The 17403-nt window shown below is 76.9% G+C and overlaps 17 non-coding genes across 17 annotated transcripts; all 17 read right to left on the bottom strand.

The window, feature by feature from the left end:
• Window positions 1-24: 24 nt before the first annotated feature.
• LOC149745335 (5S ribosomal RNA) lies at window positions 25-143 on the bottom strand. Its single transcript, XR_016389773.1, has one exon. It is a non-coding gene; the product is annotated as a 5S ribosomal RNA (ribosomal RNA).
• Window positions 144-1076: 933 nt separating this feature from the next.
• Window positions 1077-1195, bottom strand: LOC149745334 (5S ribosomal RNA). Its single transcript, XR_016389762.1, has one exon. It is a non-coding gene; the product is annotated as a 5S ribosomal RNA (ribosomal RNA).
• A 933-nt stretch (window positions 1196-2128) lies between these two features.
• Window positions 2129-2247, bottom strand: LOC149745333 (5S ribosomal RNA). Its single transcript, XR_016390694.1, has one exon. It is a non-coding gene; the product is annotated as a 5S ribosomal RNA (ribosomal RNA).
• A 933-nt stretch (window positions 2248-3180) lies between these two features.
• LOC149745332 (5S ribosomal RNA) lies at window positions 3181-3299 on the bottom strand. The gene has a single exon (XR_016390681.1). It is a non-coding gene; the product is annotated as a 5S ribosomal RNA (ribosomal RNA).
• Window positions 3300-4233: 934 nt separating this feature from the next.
• Window positions 4234-4352, bottom strand: LOC149745331 (5S ribosomal RNA). Its single transcript, XR_016390680.1, has one exon. It is a non-coding gene; the product is annotated as a 5S ribosomal RNA (ribosomal RNA).
• Window positions 4353-5286: 934 nt separating this feature from the next.
• On the bottom strand, window positions 5287-5405 carry LOC149745330 (5S ribosomal RNA). Its single transcript, XR_016389751.1, has one exon. It is a non-coding gene; the product is annotated as a 5S ribosomal RNA (ribosomal RNA).
• A 933-nt stretch (window positions 5406-6338) lies between these two features.
• Window positions 6339-6457, bottom strand: LOC149745329 (5S ribosomal RNA). The gene has a single exon (XR_016389740.1). It is a non-coding gene; the product is annotated as a 5S ribosomal RNA (ribosomal RNA).
• A 933-nt stretch (window positions 6458-7390) lies between these two features.
• On the bottom strand, window positions 7391-7509 carry LOC149745328 (5S ribosomal RNA). Its single transcript, XR_016389729.1, has one exon. It is a non-coding gene; the product is annotated as a 5S ribosomal RNA (ribosomal RNA).
• Window positions 7510-8442: 933 nt separating this feature from the next.
• LOC149745327 (5S ribosomal RNA) lies at window positions 8443-8561 on the bottom strand. The gene has a single exon (XR_016390679.1). It is a non-coding gene; the product is annotated as a 5S ribosomal RNA (ribosomal RNA).
• A 921-nt stretch (window positions 8562-9482) lies between these two features.
• On the bottom strand, window positions 9483-9601 carry LOC149745326 (5S ribosomal RNA). The gene has a single exon (XR_016389718.1). It is a non-coding gene; the product is annotated as a 5S ribosomal RNA (ribosomal RNA).
• Window positions 9602-10522: 921 nt separating this feature from the next.
• LOC149745325 (5S ribosomal RNA) lies at window positions 10523-10641 on the bottom strand. Its single transcript, XR_016390678.1, has one exon. It is a non-coding gene; the product is annotated as a 5S ribosomal RNA (ribosomal RNA).
• A 934-nt stretch (window positions 10642-11575) lies between these two features.
• On the bottom strand, window positions 11576-11694 carry LOC149745324 (5S ribosomal RNA). Its single transcript, XR_016390617.1, has one exon. It is a non-coding gene; the product is annotated as a 5S ribosomal RNA (ribosomal RNA).
• A 922-nt stretch (window positions 11695-12616) lies between these two features.
• On the bottom strand, window positions 12617-12735 carry LOC149745323 (5S ribosomal RNA). The gene has a single exon (XR_016390677.1). It is a non-coding gene; the product is annotated as a 5S ribosomal RNA (ribosomal RNA).
• A 934-nt stretch (window positions 12736-13669) lies between these two features.
• Window positions 13670-13788, bottom strand: LOC149745322 (5S ribosomal RNA). The gene has a single exon (XR_016390676.1). It is a non-coding gene; the product is annotated as a 5S ribosomal RNA (ribosomal RNA).
• A 921-nt stretch (window positions 13789-14709) lies between these two features.
• Window positions 14710-14828, bottom strand: LOC149745321 (5S ribosomal RNA). Its single transcript, XR_016389707.1, has one exon. It is a non-coding gene; the product is annotated as a 5S ribosomal RNA (ribosomal RNA).
• A 934-nt stretch (window positions 14829-15762) lies between these two features.
• LOC149745320 (5S ribosomal RNA) lies at window positions 15763-15881 on the bottom strand. The gene has a single exon (XR_016389695.1). It is a non-coding gene; the product is annotated as a 5S ribosomal RNA (ribosomal RNA).
• A 933-nt stretch (window positions 15882-16814) lies between these two features.
• Window positions 16815-16933, bottom strand: LOC149745319 (5S ribosomal RNA). Its single transcript, XR_016390675.1, has one exon. It is a non-coding gene; the product is annotated as a 5S ribosomal RNA (ribosomal RNA).
• Window positions 16934-17403: the final 470 nt, after the last annotated feature.

Below are 17403 nucleotides of genomic sequence, written 5' to 3'. Positions count from 1 at the left end.
GAGAAGGCGGAGCGGGAGGCAAAAAGCCTACAGCACCCGGTATTCCCAGGCGGTCTCCCATCCAAGTACTAACCAGGCCCGACCCTGCTTAGCTTCCGAGATCAGACGAGATCGGGCGCGTCCAGGGTGGTATGGCCGTAGACAGGGGCGGGGACGGCGGGCTGCCTCTTGAGGCCCACTTTCGCTGGCGCTTGCGCCTCACCGCCAGCCTGGCGGTCAGCCCGCCCCGGCAGGACCCCGTCGCCCGCCCAGGCAGGGGGAACGGAGGTCTCGGGTACCGGGCGGTGGCGGAGGCGGAGGGTTTGGCCACCCCCTCCCAGCCGAGGGCGGGCGTGACCCAGCGAACCCTTCGGCGCTTGGCGCCCCGCCCAAGATCCGGCCCGTCGCTCACAGGGACGTGGCCCCGGAGGCTTCAGGGCCCGGGGCCCGCGGTGCCTTGGGCATCGCCCCTGCCCGCCCACGCGGCGCTAGGCGCCGCCCAGCCGCAGCCCGGGCCGGCCCTCCTGCCCGACAGCAGCTGGCCCGAAGCCACTGGGAGCCACCATCGTGTCGCCACGGCCCCTCAGCCCCGGCGAGGCCACCCTTGCCCGCACACCACCCGCCGAGCTCAGGAGCCCGCCCCTGGCGGCCGGCAGGCCCGGGGAAGCGGCCCCTGCCCTCGATCCCGCTCCCGCACCCGGCCGCGGCGGCGACACGGCGGGGGGCGGGGCTTTTGCCGGAGGGAGCTGTGAGGGACATACCCACCGGCACACAGGTGGCGGCCCCGGGGCGGGGCGCCGGTGGGGGCGGCCAGGTGCAGGTCGAGGGGCTCGCTGGCCGAAGGGACGGCAACCGGGCCCGCGGCGGAGCCTGGGTCCGGGCCAGGCACCCCGGGGGCGTCTGGGGTGCGGCTGCCTTCCAGGGCCGCCTTCTGGTCGCCTGGCGGGCCGGGCCGGCGGGGAGCGCCCCCTCCGGCGCGCGCGCCGTGGTGGGAGGGGCCTGAGGAGGCGGGGCCTGCAGCGGGGCCCCGGCGCGGGCGGAGCCGGCGGCCACCGCCCGCGGGCGAGTTAAAGGAGAAGGCGGAGCGGGAGGCAAAAAGCCTACAGCACCCGGTATTCCCAGGCGGTCTCCCATCCAAGTACTAACCAGGCCCGACCCTGCTTAGCTTCCGAGATCAGACGAGATCGGGCGCGTCCAGGGTGGTATGGCCGTAGACGGGGGGGGGACGGCGGGCTGCCTCTTGAGGCCCACTTTCGCTGGCGCTTGCGCCTCACCGCCAGCCTGGCGGTCAGCCCGCCCCGGCAGGACCCCGTCGCCCGCCCAGGCAGGGGGAACGGAGGTCTCGGGTACCGGGCGGTGGCGGAGGCGGAGGGTTTGGCCACCCCCTCCCAGCCGAGGGCGGGCGTGACCCAGCGAACCCTTCGGCGCTTGGCGCCCCGCCCAAGATCCGGCCCGTCGCTCACAGGGACGTGGCCCCGGAGGCTTCAGGGCCCGGGGCCCGCGGTCCCTTGGGCATCGCCCCTGCCCGCCCACGCGGCGCTAGGCGCCGCCCAGCCGCAGCCCGGGCCAGCCCTCCTGCCCAACAGCAGCTGGCCCGAAGCCACTGGGAGCCACCATCGTGTCGCCACGGCCCCTCAGCCCCGGCGAGGCCACCCTTGCCCGCACACCACCCGCCGGGCTCAGGAGCCCGCCCCTGGCGGCCGGCAGGCCCGGGGAAGCGGCCCCTGCCCTCGATCCCGCTCCCGCACCCGGCCGCGGCGGCGACACGGCGGGGGGCGGGGCTTTTGCCGGAGGGGGCTGTGGAGGGACACACCCACCGGCACACAGGTGGCGGCCCCGGGGCGGGGCGCCGGTGGGGGCGGCCAGGTGCAGGTCGAGGGGCTCGCTGGCCGAAGGGACGGCAACCGGGCCCGCGGCGGAGCCTGGGTCCGGGCCAGGCACCCCGGGGGCGTCTGGGGTGCGGCTGCCTTCCAGGGCCGCCTTCTGGTCGCCTGGCGGGCCGGGCCGGCGGGGAGCGCCCCCTCCGGCGCGCGCGCCGTGGTGGGAGGGGCCTGAGGAGGCGGGGCCTGCAGCGGGGCCCCGGCGTGGGCGGAGCCGGCGGCCACCGCCCGCGGGCGATTTAAAGGAGAAGGCGGAGCGGGAGGCAAAAAGCCTACAGCACCCGGTATTCCCAGGCGGTCTCCCACCCAAGTACTAACCAGGCCCGACCCTGCTTAGCTTCCGAGATCAGACGAGATCGGGCGCGTTCAGGGTGGTATGGCCGTAGACGGGACGGGGACGGCGGGCTGCCCCTTGAGGCCCACTTTCGCTGGCGCTTGCGCCTCACCGCCAGCCTGGCGGTCAGCCCGCCCCGGCAGGACCCCGTCGCCCGCCCAGGCAGGGGGAACGGAGGTCTCGGGTACCGGGCGGTGGCGGAGGCGGAAGGTTTGGCCACCCCCTCCCAGCCGAGGGCGGGCGTGACCCAGCGAACCCTTCGGCGCTTGGCGCCCCGCCCAAGATCCGGCCCGTCGCTCACAGGGACGTGGCCCCGGAGGCTTCAGGGCCCGGGGCCCGCGGTCCCTTGGGCATCGCCCCTGCCCGCCCACGCGGCGCTAGGCGCCGCCCAGCCGCAGCCCGGGCCGGCCCTCCTGCCCGACAGCAGCTGGCCCGAAGCCACTGGGAGCCACCATCGTGTCGCCACGGCCCCTCAGCCCCGGCGAGGCCACCCTTGCCCGCACACCACCCGCCGGGCTCAGGAGCCCGCCCCTGGCGGCCGGCAGGCCCGGGGAAGCGGCCCCTGCCCTCGATCCCGCTCCCGCACCCGGCCGCGGCGGCGACACGGCGGGGGGCGGGGCTTTTGCCGGAGGGAGCTGTGGAGGGACACACCCACCGGCACACAGGTGGCGGCCCCGGGGCGGGGCGCCGGTGGGGGCGGCCAGGTGCAGGTCGAGGGGCTCGCTGGCCGAAGGGACGGCAACCGGGCCCGCGGCGGAGCCTGGGTCCGGGCCAGGCACCCCGGGGTCGTCTGGGGTGCGGCTGCCTTCCAGGGCCGCCTTCTGGCCGCCTGGCGGGCCGGGCCGGCGGGGAGCGCCCCCTCCGGCGCGCGCGCCGTGGTGGGAGGGGCCTGAGGAGGCGGGGCCTGCAGCGGGGCCCCGGCGCGGGCGGAGCCGGCGGCCACCGCCCGCGGGCGAGTTAAAGGAGAAGGCGGAGCGGGAGGCAAAAAGCCTACAGCACCCGGTATTCCCAGGCGGTCTCCCATCCAAGTACTAACCAGGCCCGACCCTGCTTAGCTTCCGAGATCAGACGAGATCGGGCGCGTTCAGGGTGGTATGGCCGTAGACGGGGGCGGGGACGGCGGGCTGCCTCTTGAGGCCCACTTTCGCTGGCGCTTGCGCCTCATCGCCAGCCTGGCGGTCAGCCCGCCCCGGCAGGACCCCGTCGCCCGCCCAGGCAGGGGGAACGGAGGTCTCGGGTACCGGGCGGTGGCGGAGGCGGAGGGTTTGGCCACCCCCTCCCAGCCGAGGGCGGGCGTGACCCAGCGAACCCTTCGGCGCTTGGCGCCCCGCCCAAGATCCGGCCCGTCGCTCACAGGGACGTGGCCCCGGAGGCTTCAGGGCCCGGGGCCCGCGGTCCCTTGGGCATCGCCCCTGCCCGCCCACGCGGCGCTAGGCGCCGCCCAGCCGCAGCCCGGGCCGGCCCTCCTGCCCGACAGCAGCTGGCCCGAAGCCACTGGGAGCCACCATCGTGTCGCCACGGCCCCTCAGCCCCGGCGAGGCCACCCTTGCCCACACACCACCCGCCGAGCTCAGGAGCCCGCCCCTGGCGGCCGGCAGGCCCGGGGAAGCGGCCCCTGCCCTCGATCCCGCTCCCGCACCCGGCCGCGGCGGCGACACGGCGGGGGGCGGGGCTTTTGCCGGAGGGAGCTGTGGAGGGACACACCCACCGGCACACAGGTGGCGGCCCCGGGGCGGGGCGCCGGTGGGGGCGGCCAGGTGCAGGTCGAGGGGCTCGCTGGCCGAAGGGACGGCAACCGGGCCCGCGGCGGAGCCTGGGTCCGGGCCAGGCACCCCGGGGTCGTCTGGGGTGCGGCTGCCTTCCAGGGCCGCCTTCTGGCCGCCTGGCGGGCCGGGCCGGCGGGGAGCGCCCCCTCCGGCGCGCGCGCCGTGGTGGGAGGGGCCTGAGGAGGCGGGGCCTGCAGCGGGGCCCCGGCGCGGGCGGAGCCGGCGGCCACCGCCCGCGGGCGAGTTAAAGGAGAAGGCGGAGCGGGAGGCAAAAAGCCTACAGCACCCGGTATTCCCAGGCGGTCTCCCATCCAAGTACTAACCAGGCCCGACCCTGCTTAGCTTCCGAGATCAGACGAGATCGGGCGCGTTCAGGGTGGTATGGCCGTAGACGGGGGCGGGGACGGCGGGCTGCCTCTTGAGGCCCACTTTCGCTGGCGCTTGCGCCTCACCGCCAGCCTGGCGGTCAGCCCGCCCCGGCAGGAACCCGTCGCCCGCCCAGGCAGGGGGAACGGAGGTCTCGGGTACCGGGCGGTGGCGGAGGCGGAGGGTTTGGCCACCCCCTCCCAGCCGAGGGCGGGCGTGACCCAGCGAACCCTTCGGCGCTTGGCGCCCCGCCCAAGATCCGGCCCGTCGCTCACAGGGACGTGGCCCCGGAGGCTTCAGGGCCCGGGGCCCGCGGTCCCTTGGGCATCGCCCCTGCCCGCCCACGCGGCGCTAGGCGCCGCCCAGCCGCAGCCCGGGCCGGCCCTCCTGCCCGACAGCAGCTGGCCCGAAGCCACTGGGAGCCACCATCGTGTCGCCACGGCCCCTCAGCCCCGGCGAGGCCACCCTTGCCCGCACACCACCCGCCGGGCTCAGGAGCCCGCCCCTGGCGGCCGGCAGGCCCGGGGAAGCGGCCCCTGCCCTCGATCCCGCTCCCGCACCCGGCCGCGGCGGCGACACGGCGGGGGGCGGGGCTTTTGCCGGAGGGAGCTGTGGAGGGACACACCCACCGGCACACAGGTGGCGGCCCCGGGGCGGGGCGCCGGTGGGGGCGGCCAGGTGCAGGTCGAGGGGCTCGCTGGCCGAAGGGACGGCAACCGGGCCCGCGGCGGAGCCTGGGTCCGGGCCAGGCACCCCGGGGGCGTCTGGGGTGCGGCTGCCTTCCAGGGCCGCCTTCTGGCCGCCTGGCGGGCCGGGCCGGCGGGGAGCGCCCCCTCCGGCGCGCGCGCCGTGGTGGGAGGGGCCTGAGGATGCGGGGCCTGCAGCGGGGCCCCGGCGCGGGCGGAGCCGGCGGCCACCGCCCGCGGGCGAGTTAAAGGAGAAGGCGGAGCGGGAGGCAAAAAGCCTACAGCACCCGGTATTCCCAGGCGGTCTCCCATCCAAGTACTAACCAGGCCCGACCCTGCTTAGCTTCCGAGATCAGACGAGATCGGGCGCGTCCAGGGTGGTATGGCCGTAGACAGGGGCGGGGACGGCGGGCTGCCTCTTGAGGCCCACTTTCGCTGGCGCTTGCGCCTCACCGCCAGCCTGGCGGTCAGCCCGCCCCGGCAGGACCCCGTCGCCCGCCCAGGCAGGGGGAAAGGAGGTCTCGGGTACCGGGCGGTGGCGGAGGCGGAGGGTTTGGCCACCCCCTCCCAGCCGAGGGCGGGCGTGACCCAGCGAACCCTTCGGCGCTTGGCGCCCCGCCCAAGATCCGGCCCGTCGCTCACAGGGACGTGGCCCCGGAGGCTTCAGGGCCCGGGGCCCGCGGTGCCTTGGGCATCGCCCCTGCCCGCCCACGCGGCGCTAGGCGCCGCCCAGCCGCAGCCCGGGCCGGCCCTCCTGCCCGACAGCAGCTGGCCCGAAGCCACTGGGAGCCACCATCGTGTCGCCACGGCCCCTCAGCCCCGGCGAGGCCACCCTTGCCCGCACACCACCCGCCGAGCTCAGGAGCCCGCCCCTGGCGGCCGGCAGGCCCGGGGAAGCGGCCCCTGCCCTCGATCCCGCTCCCGCACCCGGCCGCGGCGGCGACACGGCGGGGGGCGGGGCTTTTGCCGGAGGGAGCTGTGAGGGACATACCCACCGGCACACAGGTGGCGGCCCCGGGGCGGGGCGCCGGTGGGGGCGGCCAGGTGCAGGTCGAGGGGCTCGCTGGCCGAAGGGACGGCAACCGGGCCCGCGGCGGAGCCTGGGTCCGGGCCAGGCACCCCGGGGGCGTCTGGGGTGCGGCTGCCTTCCAGGGCCGCCTTCTGGTCGCCTGGCGGGCCGGGCCGGCGGGGAGCGCCCCCTCCGGCGCGCGCGCCGTGGTGGGAGGGGCCTGAGGAGGCGGGGCCTGCAGCGGGGCCCCGGCGCGGGCGGAGCCGGCGGCCACCGCCCGCGGGCGAGTTAAAGGAGAAGGCGGAGCGGGAGGCAAAAAGCCTACAGCACCCGGTATTCCCAGGCGGTCTCCCATCCAAGTACTAACCAGGCCCGACCCTGCTTAGCTTCCGAGATCAGACGAGATCGGGCGCGTCCAGGGTGGTATGGCCGTAGACGGGGGGGGGACGGCGGGCTGCCTCTTGAGGCCCACTTTCGCTGGCGCTTGCGCCTCACCGCCAGCCTGGCGGTCAGCCCGCCCCGGCAGGACCCCGTCGCCCGCCCAGGCAGGGGGAACGGAGGTCTCGGGTACCGGGCGGTGGCGGAGGCGGAGGGTTTGGCCACCCCCTCCCAGCCGAGGGCGGGCGTGACCCAGCGAACCCTTCGGCGCTTGGCGCCCCGCCCAAGATCCGGCCCGTCGCTCACAGGGACGTGGCCCCGGAGGCTTCAGGGCCCGGGGCCCGCGGTCCCTTGGGCATCGCCCCTGCCCGCCCACGCGGCGCTAGGCGCCGCCCAGCCGCAGCCCGGGCCAGCCCTCCTGCCCAACAGCAGCTGGCCCGAAGCCACTGGGAGCCACCATCGTGTCGCCACGGCCCCTCAGCCCCGGCGAGGCCACCCTTGCCCGCACACCACCCGCCGGGCTCAGGAGCCCGCCCCTGGCGGCCGGCAGGCCCGGGGAAGCGGCCCCTGCCCTCGATCCCGCTCCCGCACCCGGCCGCGGCGGCGACACGGCGGGGGGCGGGGCTTTTGCCGGAGGGGGCTGTGGAGGGACACACCCACCGGCACACAGGTGGCGGCCCCGGGGCGGGGCGCCGGTGGGGGCGGCCAGGTGCAGGTCGAGGGGCTCGCTGGCCGAAGGGACGGCAACCGGGCCCGCGGCGGAGCCTGGGTCCGGGCCAGGCACCCCGGGGGCGTCTGGGGTGCGGCTGCCTTCCAGGGCCGCCTTCTGGTCGCCTGGCGGGCCGGGCCGGCGGGGAGCGCCCCTTCCGGCGCGCGCGCCGTGGTGGGAGGGGCCTGAGGAGGCGGGGCCTGCAGCGGGGCCCCGGCGCGGGCGGAGCCGGCGGCCACCGCCCGCGGGCGAGTTAAAGGAGAAGGCGGAGCGGGAGGCAAAAAGCCTACAGCACCCGGTATTCCCAGGCGGTCTCCCATCCAAGTACTAACCAGGCCCGACCCTGCTTAGCTTCCGAGATCAGACGAGATCGGGCGCGTCCAGGGTGGTATGGCCGTAGACGGGGGCGGGGACGGCGGGCTGCCTCTTGAGGCCCACTTTCGCTGGCGCTTGCGCCTCACCGCCAGCCTGGAGGTCAGCCCGCCCTGGCAGGACCCCGTCGCCCGCCCAGGCAGGGGGAACGGAGGTCTCGGGTACCGGGCGGTGGCGGAGGCGGAGGGTTTGGCCACCCCCTCCCAGCCGAGGGCGGGCGTGACCCAGCGAACCCTTCGGCGCTTGGCGCCCCGCCAAGATCCCGCCCGTCGCTCACAGGGACGTGGCCCCGGAGGCTTCAGTGCCCGGGGCCCGCGGTCCCTTGGGCATCGCCCCTGCCCGCCCACGCGGCGCTAGGCGCCGCCCAGCCGCAGCCCGGGCCGGCCCTCCTGCCCGACAGCAGCTGGCCCGAAGCCACTGGGAGCCACCATCGTGTCGCCACGGCCCCTCAGCCCCGGCGAGGCCACCCTTGCCCGCACACCACCCGCCGAGCTCAGGAGCCCGCCCCTGGCGGCCGGCAGGCCCGGGGAAGCGGCCCCTGCCCTCGATCCCGCTCCCGCACACGGCCGCGGCGGCGACACGGCGGGGGGCGGGGCTTTTGCCGGAGGGAGCTGTGGAGGGACACACCCACCGGCACACAGGTGGCGGCCCCGGGGCGGGGCGCCGGTGGGGGCGGCCAGGTGCAGGTCGAGGGGCTCGCTGGCGGAAGGCACGGCAATCGGGCCCGCGGCGGAGCCTGGGTCCGGGCCAGGCACCCCGGGGGCGTCTGGGGTGCGGCTGCCTTCCAGGGCCGCCTTCTGGCCGCCTGGCGGGCCGGACTGGCGGGGAGCGCCCCCTCCGGCGCGCGCGCCGTGATGGGAGGGGCCTGAGGAGGCGGGGCCTGCAGCGGGGCCCCGGCGCGGGCGGAGCCGGCGGCCACCGCCCGCGGGCGAGTTAAAGGAGAAGGCGGAGCGGGAGGCAAAAAGCCTACAGCACCCGGTATTCCCAGGCGGTCTCCCATCCAAGTACTAACCAGGCCCGACCCTGCTTAGCTTCCGAGATCAGACGAGATCGGGCGCGTTCAGGGTGGTATGGCCGTAGACGGGGGCGGGGACGGCGGGCTGCCTCCTGAGGCCCACTTTCGCTGTCGCTTGCGCCTCACCGCCAGCCTGGCGGTCAGCCCGCCCCGGCAGGAACCCGTCGCCCGCCCAGGCAGGGGGAACGGAGGTCTCGGGTACCGGGCGGTGGCGGAGGCGGAGGGTTTGGCCACCCCCTCCCAGCCGAGGGCGGGCGTGACCCAGCGAACCCTTCGGCGCTTGGCGCCCCGCCCAAGATCCGGCCCGTCGCTCACAGGGACGTGGCCGCGGAGGCTTCAGGGCCCGGGGCCCGCGGTCCCTTGGGCATCGCCCCTGCCCGCCGACGCGGCGCTAGGAGCCGCCCAGCCGCAGCCCGGGCCGGCCCTCCTGCCCGACAGCAGCTGGCCCGAAGCCACTGGGAGCCACCATCGTGTCGCCACGGCCCCTCAGCCCCGGCGAGGCCACCCTTGCCCGCACACCACCCGCCGGGCTCAGTAGCCCGCCCCTGGCGGCCGGCAGGCCAGGGGAAGCGGCCCCTGCCCTCGATCCCGCTCCCGCACCCGGCCGCGGCGGTGACACGGCGGGGGGCGGGGCTTTTGCCGGAGGGAGCTGTGGAGGGACACACCCACCGGCACACAGGTGGCGGCCCCGGGGCGGGGCGCCGGTGGGGGCGGCCAGGTGCAGGTCGAGGGGCTCGCTGGCCGAAGGGACGGCAACCGGGCCCGCGGCGGAGCCTGGGTCCGGGCCAGGCACCCCGGGGCGTCTGGGGTGCGGCTGCCTTCCAGGGCCGCCTTCTGGCCGGGCCGGCGGGGAGCGCCCCCTCCGGCGCGCGCGCCGTGGTGGGAGGGGCCTGAGGAGGCGGGGCCTGCAGCGGGGCCCCGGCGCGGGCGGAGCCGGCGGCCACCGCCCGCGGGCGAGTTAAAGGAGAAGGCGGAGCGGGAGGCAAAAAGCCTACAGCACCCGGTATTCCCAGGCGGTCTCCCATCCAAGTACTAACCAGGCCCGACCCTGCTTAGCTTCCGAGATCAGACGAGATCGGGCGCGTCCAGGGTGGTATGGCCGTAGACGGGGGCGGGGACGGCGGGCTGCCTCTTGAGGCCCACTTTCGCTGGCGCTTGCGCCTCACCGCCAGACTGGAGGTCAGCCCGCCCTGGCAGGACCCCGTCGCCCGCCCAGGCAGGGGGAACGGAGGTCTCGGGTACCGGGCGGTGGCGGAGGCGGAGGGTTTGGCCACCCCCTCCCAGCCGAGGGCGGGCGTGACCCAGCGAACCCTTCGGCGCTTGGCGCCCCGCCAAGATCCCGCCCGTCGCTCACAGGGACGTGGCCCCGGAGGCTTCAGTGCCCGGGGCCCGCGGTCCCTTGGGCATCGCCCCTGCCCGCCCACGCGGCGCTAGGCGCCGCCCAGCCGCAGCCCGGGCCGGCCCTCCTGCCCGACAGCAGCTGGCCCGAAGCCACTGGGAGCCACCATCGTGTCGCCACGGCCCCTCAGCCCCGGCGAGGCCACCCTTGCCCGCACACCACCCGCCGAGCTCAGGAGCCCGCCCCTGGCGGCCGGCAGGCCCGGGGAAGCGGCCCCTGCCCTCGATCCCGCTCCCGCACACGGCCGCGGCGGCGACACGGCGGGGGGCGGGGCTTTTGCCGGAGGGAGCTGTGGAGGGACACACCCACCGGCACACAGGTGGCGGCCCCGGGGCGGGGCGCCGGTGGGGGCGGCCAGGTGCAGGTCGAGGGGCTCGCTGGCGGAAGGCACGGCAACCGGGCCCGCGGCGGAGCCTGGGTCCGGGCCAGGCACCCCGGGGGCGTCTGGGGTGCGGCTGCCTTCCAGGGCCGCCTTCTGGCCGGGCCGGCGGGGATCGCCCCCTCCGGCGCGCGCGCCGTGGTGGGAGGGGCCTGAGGAGGCGGGGCCTGCAGCGGGGCCCCGGCGCGGGCGGAGCCGGCGGCCACCGCCCGCGGGCGAGTTAAAGGAGAAGGCGGAGCGGGAGGCAAAAAGCCTACAGCACCCGGTATTCCCAGGCGGTCTCCCATCCAAGTACTAACCAGGCCCGACCCTGCTTAGCTTCCGAGATCAGACGAGATCGGGCGCGTTCAGGGTGGTATGGCCGTAGACGGGGGCGGGGACGGCGGGCTGCCTCTTGAGGCCCACTTTCGCTGGCGCTTGCGCCTCACCGCCAGCCTGGCGGTCAGCCCGCCCCGGCAGGACCACGTCGCCCGCCCAGGCAGGGGGAACGGAGGTCTCGGGTACCGGGCGGTGGCGGAGGCGGAGGGTTTGGCCACCCCCTCCCAGCCGAGGGCGGGCGTGACCCAGCGAACCCTTCCGCGCTTGGCGCCCCGCCCAAGATCCGGCCCGTCGCTCACAGGGACGTGGCCCCGGAGGCTTCAGGGCCCGGGGCCCGCGGTCCCTTGGGCATCGCCCCTGCCCGCCCACGCGGCGCTAGGCGCCGCCCAGCCGCAGCCCGGGCCGGCCCTCCTGCCCGACAGCAGCTGGCCCGAAGCCACTGGGAGCCACCATCGTGTCGCCACGGCCCCTCAGCCCCGGCGAGGCCACCCTTGCCCGCACACCACCCGCCGAGCTCAGGAGCCCGCCCCTGGCGGCCGGCAGGCCCGGGGAAGCGGCCCCTGCCCTCGATCCCGCTCCCGCACCCGGCCGCGGCGGCGACACGGCGGGGGGCGGGGCTTTTGCCTGAGGGAGCTGTGGAGGGACACACCCACCGGCACACAGGTGGCGGCCCCGGGGCGGGGCGCCGGTGGGGGCGGCCAGGTGCAGGTCGACGGGCTCGCTGGCCGAAGGGACGGCAACCGGGCCCGCGGCGGAGCCTGGGTCCGGGCCAGGCACCCCGGGGGCGTCTGGGGTGCGGCTGCCTTCCAGGGCCGCCTTCTGGCCGCCTGGCGGGCCGGGCCGGCGGGGAGCGCCCCCTACGGCGCGCGCGCCGTGGTGGGAGGGGCCTGAGGAGGCGGGGCCTGCAGCGGGGCCCCGGCGCGGGCGGAGCCGGCGGCCACCGCCCGCGGGCGAGTTAAAGGAGAAGGCGGAGCGGGAGGCAAAAAGCCTACAGCACCCGGTATTCCCAGGTGGTCTCCCATCCAAGTACTAACCAGGCCCGACCCTGCTTAGCTTCCGAGATCAGACGAGATCGGGCGCGTTCAGGGTGGTATGGCCGTAGACGGGGGCGGGGACGGCGGGCTGCCTCCTGAGGCCCACTTTCGCTGTCGCTTGCGCCTCACCGCCAGCCTGGCGGTCAGCCCGCCCCGGCAGGAACCCGTCGCCCGCCCAGGCAGGGGGAACGGAGGTCTCGGGTACCGGGCGGTGGCGGAGGCGGAGGGTTTGGCCACCCCCTCCCAGCCGAGGGCGGGCGTGACCCAGCGAACCCTTCGGCGCTTGGCGCCCCGCCCAAGATCCGGCCCGTCGCTCACAGGGACGTGGCCCCGGAGGCTTCAGGGCCCGGGGCCCGCGGTCCCTTGGGCATCGCCCCTGTCCGCCCACGCGGCGCTAGGCGCCGCCCGGCAGCAGCCCGGGCCGGCCCTCCTGCCCGACAGCAGCTGGCCCGAAGCCACTGGGAGCCACCATCGTGTCGCCACGGCCCCTCAGCCCCGGCGAGGCCACCCTTGCCCGCACACCACCCGCCGAGCTCAGGAGCCCGCCCCTGGCGGCTGGCAGGCCCGGGGAAGCGGCCCCTGCCCTCGATCCCGCTCCCGCACCCGGCCGCGGCGGCGACACGGCGGGGGGCGGGGCTTTTGCCGGAGGGAGCTGTGGAGGGACACACCCACCGGCACACAGGTGGCGGCCCCGGGGCGGGGCGCCGGTGGGGGCGGCCATGTGCAGGTCGAGGGGCTCGCTGGCCGAAGGGACGGCAACCGGGCCCGCGGCGGAGCCTGGGTCCGGGCCAGGCACCCCGGGGGCGTCTGGGGTGCGGCTGCCTTCCAGGGCCGCCTTCTGGCCGGGCCGGCGGGGATCGCCCCCTCCGGCGCGCGCGCCGTGGTGGGAGGGGCCTGAGGAGGCGGGGCCTGCAGCGGGGCCCCGGCGCGGGCGGAGCCGGCGGCCACCGCCCGCGGGCGAGTTAAAGGAGAAGGCGGAGCGGGAGGCAAAAAGCCTACAGCACCCGGTATTCCCAGGCGGTCTCCCATCCAAGTACTAACCAGGCCCGACCCTGCTTAGCTTCCGAGATCAGACGAGATCGGGCGCGTTCAGGGTGGTATGGCCGTAGACGGGGGCGGGGACGGCGGGCTGCCTCTTGAGGCCCACTTTCGCTGGCGCTTGCGCCTCACCGCCAGCCTGGCGGTCAGCCCGCCCCGGCAGGACCACGTCGCCCGCCCAGGCAGGGGGAACGGAGGTCTCGGGTACCGGGCGGTGGCGGAGGCGGAGGGTTTGGCCACCCCCTCCCAGCCGAGGGCGGGCGTGACCCAGCGAACCCTTCCGCGCTTGGCGCCCCGCCCAAGATCCGGCCCGTCGCTCACAGGGACGTGGCCCCGGAGGCTTCAGGGCCCGGGGCCCGCGGTCCCTTGGGCATCGACCCTGCCCGCCCACGCGGCGCTAGGCGCCGCCCAGCCGCAGCCCGGGCCGGCCCTCCTGCCCGACAGCAGCTGGCCCGAAGCCACTGGGAGCCACCATCGTGTCGCCACGGCCCCTCAGCCCCGGCGAGGCCACCCTTGCCCGCACACCACCCGCCGAGCTCAGGAGCCCGCCCCTGGCGGCCGGCAGGCCCGGGGAAGCGGCCCCTGCCCTCGATCCCGCTCCAGCACCCGGCCGCGGCGGCGACACGGCGGGGGGCGGGGCTTTTGCCGGAGGGAGCTGTGGAGGGACACACCCACCGGCACACAGGTGGCGGCCCCGGGGCGGGGCGCCGGTGGGGGCGGCCAGGTGCAGGTCGAGGGGCTCGCTGGCCGAAGGGACGGCAACCGGGCCCGCGGCGGAGCCTGGGTCCGGGCCAGGCACCCCGGGGGCGTCTGGGGTGCGGCTGCCTTCCAGGGCCGCCTTCTGGCCGCCTGGCGGGCCGGGCCGGCGGGGAGCGCCCCCTCCGGCGCGCGCGCCGTGGTGGGAGGGGCCTGAGGAGGCGGGGCCTGCAGCGGGGCCCCGGCGCGGGCGGAGCCGGCGGCCACCGCCCGCGGGCGAGTTAAAGGAGAAGGCGGAGCAGGAGGCAAAAAGCCTACAGCACCCGGTATTCCCAGGCGGTCTCCCATCCAAGTACTAACCAGGCCCGACCCTGCTTAGCTTCCGAGATCAGACGAGATCGGGCGCGTTCAGGGTGGTATGGCCGTAGACGGGGGCGGGGACGGCGGGCTGCCTCCTGAGGCCCACTTTCGCTGTCGCTTGCGCCTCACCGCCAGCCTGGCGGTCAGCCCGCCCTGGCAGGAACCCGTCGCCCGCCCAGGCAGGGGGAACGGAGGTCTCGGGTACCGGGCGGTGGCGGAGGCGGAGGGTTTGGCCACCCCCTCCCAGCCGAGGGCGGGCGTGACCCAGCGAACCCTTCGGCGCTTGGCGCCCCGCCCAAGATCCGGCCCGTCGCTCACAGGGACGTGGCCGCGGAGGCTTCAGGGCCCGGGGCCCGCGGTCCCTTGGGCATCGCCCCTGCCCGCCGACGCGGCGCTAGGAGCCGCCCAGCCGCAGCCCGGGCCGGCCCTCCTGCCCGACAGCAGCTGGCCCGAAGCCACTGGGAGCCACCATCGTGTCGCCACGGCCCCTCAGCCCCGGCGAGGCCACCCTTGCCCGCACACCACACGCCGGGCTCAGTAGCCCGCCCCTGGCGGCCGGCAGGCCAGGGGAAGCGGCCCCTGCCCTCGATCCCGCTCCCGCACCCGGCCGCGGCGGTGACACGGCGGGGGGCGGGGCTTTTGCCGGAGGGAGCTGTGGAGGGACACACCCACCGGCACACAGGTGGCGGCCCCGGGGCGGGGCGCCGGTGGGGGCGGCCAGGTGCAGGTCGAGGGGCTCGCTGGCCAAAGGGACGGCAACCGGGCCCGCGGCGGAGCCTGGGTCCGGGCCAGGCACCCCGGGGCGTCTGGGGTGCGGCTGCCTTCCAGGGCCGCCTTCTGGCCGGGCCGGCGGGGAGCGCCCCCTCCGGCGCGCGCGCCGTGGTGGGAGGGGCCTGAGGAGGCGGGGCCTGCAGCGGGGCCCCGGCGCGGGCGGAGCCGGCGGCCACCGCCCGCGGGCGAGTTAAAGGAGAAGGCGGAGCGGGAGGCAAAAAGCCTACAGCACCCGGTATTCCCAGGCGGTCTCCCATCCAAGTACTAACCAGGCCCGACCCTGCTTAGCTTCCGAGATCAGACGAGATCGGGCGCGTCCAGGGTGGTATGGCCGTAGACGGGGGCGGGATACGGCGGGCTGCCTCTTGAGGCCCACTTTCGCTGGCGCTTGCGCCTCACCGCCAGCCTGGAGGTCAGCCCGCCCTGGCAGGACCCCGTCGCCCGCCCAGGCAGGGGGAACGGAGGTCTCGGGTACCGGGCGGTGGCGGAGGCGGAGGGTTTGGCCACCCCCTCCCAGCCGAGGGCGGGCGTGACCCAGTGAACTCTTCGGCGCTTGGCGCCCCGCCAAGATCCCGCCCGTCGCTCACAGGGACGTGGCCCCGGAGGCTTCAGTGCCCGGGGCCCGCGGTCCCTTGGGCATCGCCCCTGCCCGCCCACGCGGCGCTAGGCGCCGCCCAGCCGCAGCCCGGGCCGGCCCTCCTGCCCGACAGCAGCTGGCCCGAAGCCACTGGGAGCCACCATCGTGTCGCCACGGCCCCTCAGCCCCGGCGAGGCCACCCTTGCCCGCACACCACCCGCCGAGCTCAGGAGCCCGCCCCTGGCGGCCGGCAGGCCCGGGGAAGCGGCCCCTGCCCTCGATCCCGCTCCCGCACTCGGCCGCGGCGGCGACACGGCGGGGGGCGGGGCTTTTGCCGGAGGGAGCTGTGGAGGGACACACCCACCGGCACACAGGTGGCGGCCCCGGGGCGGGGCGCCGGTGGGGGCGGCCAGGTGCAGGTCGAGGGGCTCGCTGGCGGAAGGCACGGCAATCGGGCCCGCGGCGGAGCCTGGGTCCGGGCCAGGCACCCCGGGGGCGTCTGGGGTGCGGCTGCCTTCCAGGGCCGCCTTCTGGCCGCCTGGCGGGCCGGGCTGGCGGGGAGCGCCCCCTCCGGCGCGCGCGCCGTGGTGGGAGGGGCCTGAGGAGGCGGGGCCTGCAGCGGGGCCCCGGCGCGGGCGGAGCCGGCGGCCACCGCCCGCGGGCGAGTTAAAGGAGAAGGCGGAGCGGGAGGCAAAAAGCCTACAGCACCCGGTATTCCCAGGCGGTCTCCCATCCAAGTACTAACCAGGCCCGACCCTGCTTAGCTTCCGAGATCAGACGAGATCGGGCGCGTCCAGGGTGGTATGGCCGTAGACGGGGGCGGGGACGGCGGGCTGCCTCTTGAGGCCCAATTTCGCTGGCGCTTGCGCCTCACCGCCAGCCTGGAGGTCAGCCCGCCCTGGCAGGACCCCGTCGCCCGCCCAGGCAGGGGGAACGGAGGTCTCGGGTACCGGGCGGTGGCGGAGGCGGAGGGTTTGGCCACCCCCTCCCAGCCGAGGGCGGGCGTGACCCAGTGAACTCTTCGGCGCTTGGCGCCCCGCCAAGATCCCGCCCGTCGCTCACAGGGACGTGGCCCCGGAGGCTTCAGTGCCCGGGGCCCGCGGTCCCTTGGGCATCGCCCCTGCCCGCCCACGCGGCGCTAGGCGCCGCCCAGCCGCAGCCCGGGCCGGCCCTCCTGCCCGACAGCAGCTGGCCCGAAGCCACTGGGAGCCACCATCGTGTCGCCACGGCCCCTCAGCCCCGGCGAGGCCACCCTTGCCCGCACACCACCCGCCGAGCTCAGGAGCCCGCCCCTGGCGGCCGGCAGGCCCGGGGAAGCGGCCCCTGCCCTCGATCCCGCTCCCGCACACGGCCGCGGCGGCGACACGGCGGGGGGCGGGGCTTTTGCCGGAGGGAGCTGTGGAGGGACACACCCACCGGCACACAGGTGGCGGCCCCGGGGCGGGGCGCCGGTGGGGGCGGCCAGGTGCAGGTCGAGGGGCTCGCTGGCGGAAGGCACGGCAATCGGGCCCGCGGCGGAGCCTGGGTCCGGGCCAGGCACCCCGGGGGCGTCTGGGGTGCGGCTGCCTTCCAGGGCCGCCTTCTGGCCGCCTGGCGGGCCGGGCTGGCGGGGAGCGCCCCCTCCGGCGCGCGCGCCGTGGTGGGAGGGGCCTGAGGAGGCGGGGCCTGCAGCGGGGCCCCGGCGCGGGCGGAGCCGGCGGCCACCGCCCGCGGGCGAGTTAAAGGAGAAGGCGGAGCGGGAGGCAAAAAGCCTACAGCACCCGGTATTCCCAGGCGGTCTCCCATCCAAGTACTAACCAGGCCCGACCCTGCTTAGCTTCCGAGATCAGACGAGATCGGGCGCGTTCAGGGTGGTATGGCCGTAGACGGGGGCGGGGACGGCGGGCTGCCTCTTGAGGCCCACTTTCGCTGGCGCTTGCGCCTCACCGCCAGCCTGGCGGTCAGCCCGCCCCGGCAGGACCCCGTCGCCCGCCCAGGCAGGGGGAACGGAGGTCTCGGGTACCGGGCGGTGGCGGAGGCGGAGGGTTTGGCCACCCCCTCCCAGCCGAGGGCGGGCGTGACCCAGCGAACCCTTCGGCGCTTGGCGCCCCGCCCAAGATCCGGCCCGTCGCTCACAGGGACGTGGCCCCGGAGGCTTCAGGGCCCGGGGCCCGCGGTGCCTTGGGCATCGCCCCTGCCCGCCCACGCGGCGCTAGGCGCCGCCCAGCCGCAGCCCGGGCCGGCCCTCCTGCCCGACAGCAGCTGGCCCGAAGCCACTGGGAGCCACCATCGTGTCGCCACGGCCCCTCAGCCCCGGCGAGGCCACCCTTGCACGCACACCACCCGCCGAGCTCAGGA

This window comes from Delphinapterus leucas, chromosome 19, assembly GCF_059928025.1.
Source record: "Delphinapterus leucas isolate spDelLeu-1000000601 "Yukka" chromosome 19, BTC_Dleu_Yukka2, whole genome shotgun sequence".
Taxonomy (NCBI): domain Eukaryota; kingdom Metazoa; phylum Chordata; class Mammalia; order Artiodactyla; family Monodontidae; genus Delphinapterus; species Delphinapterus leucas.
The sequence above is the reverse complement of the archived record's forward strand: the minus strand, read 5'-3'. Positions and strand labels throughout refer to the sequence as shown.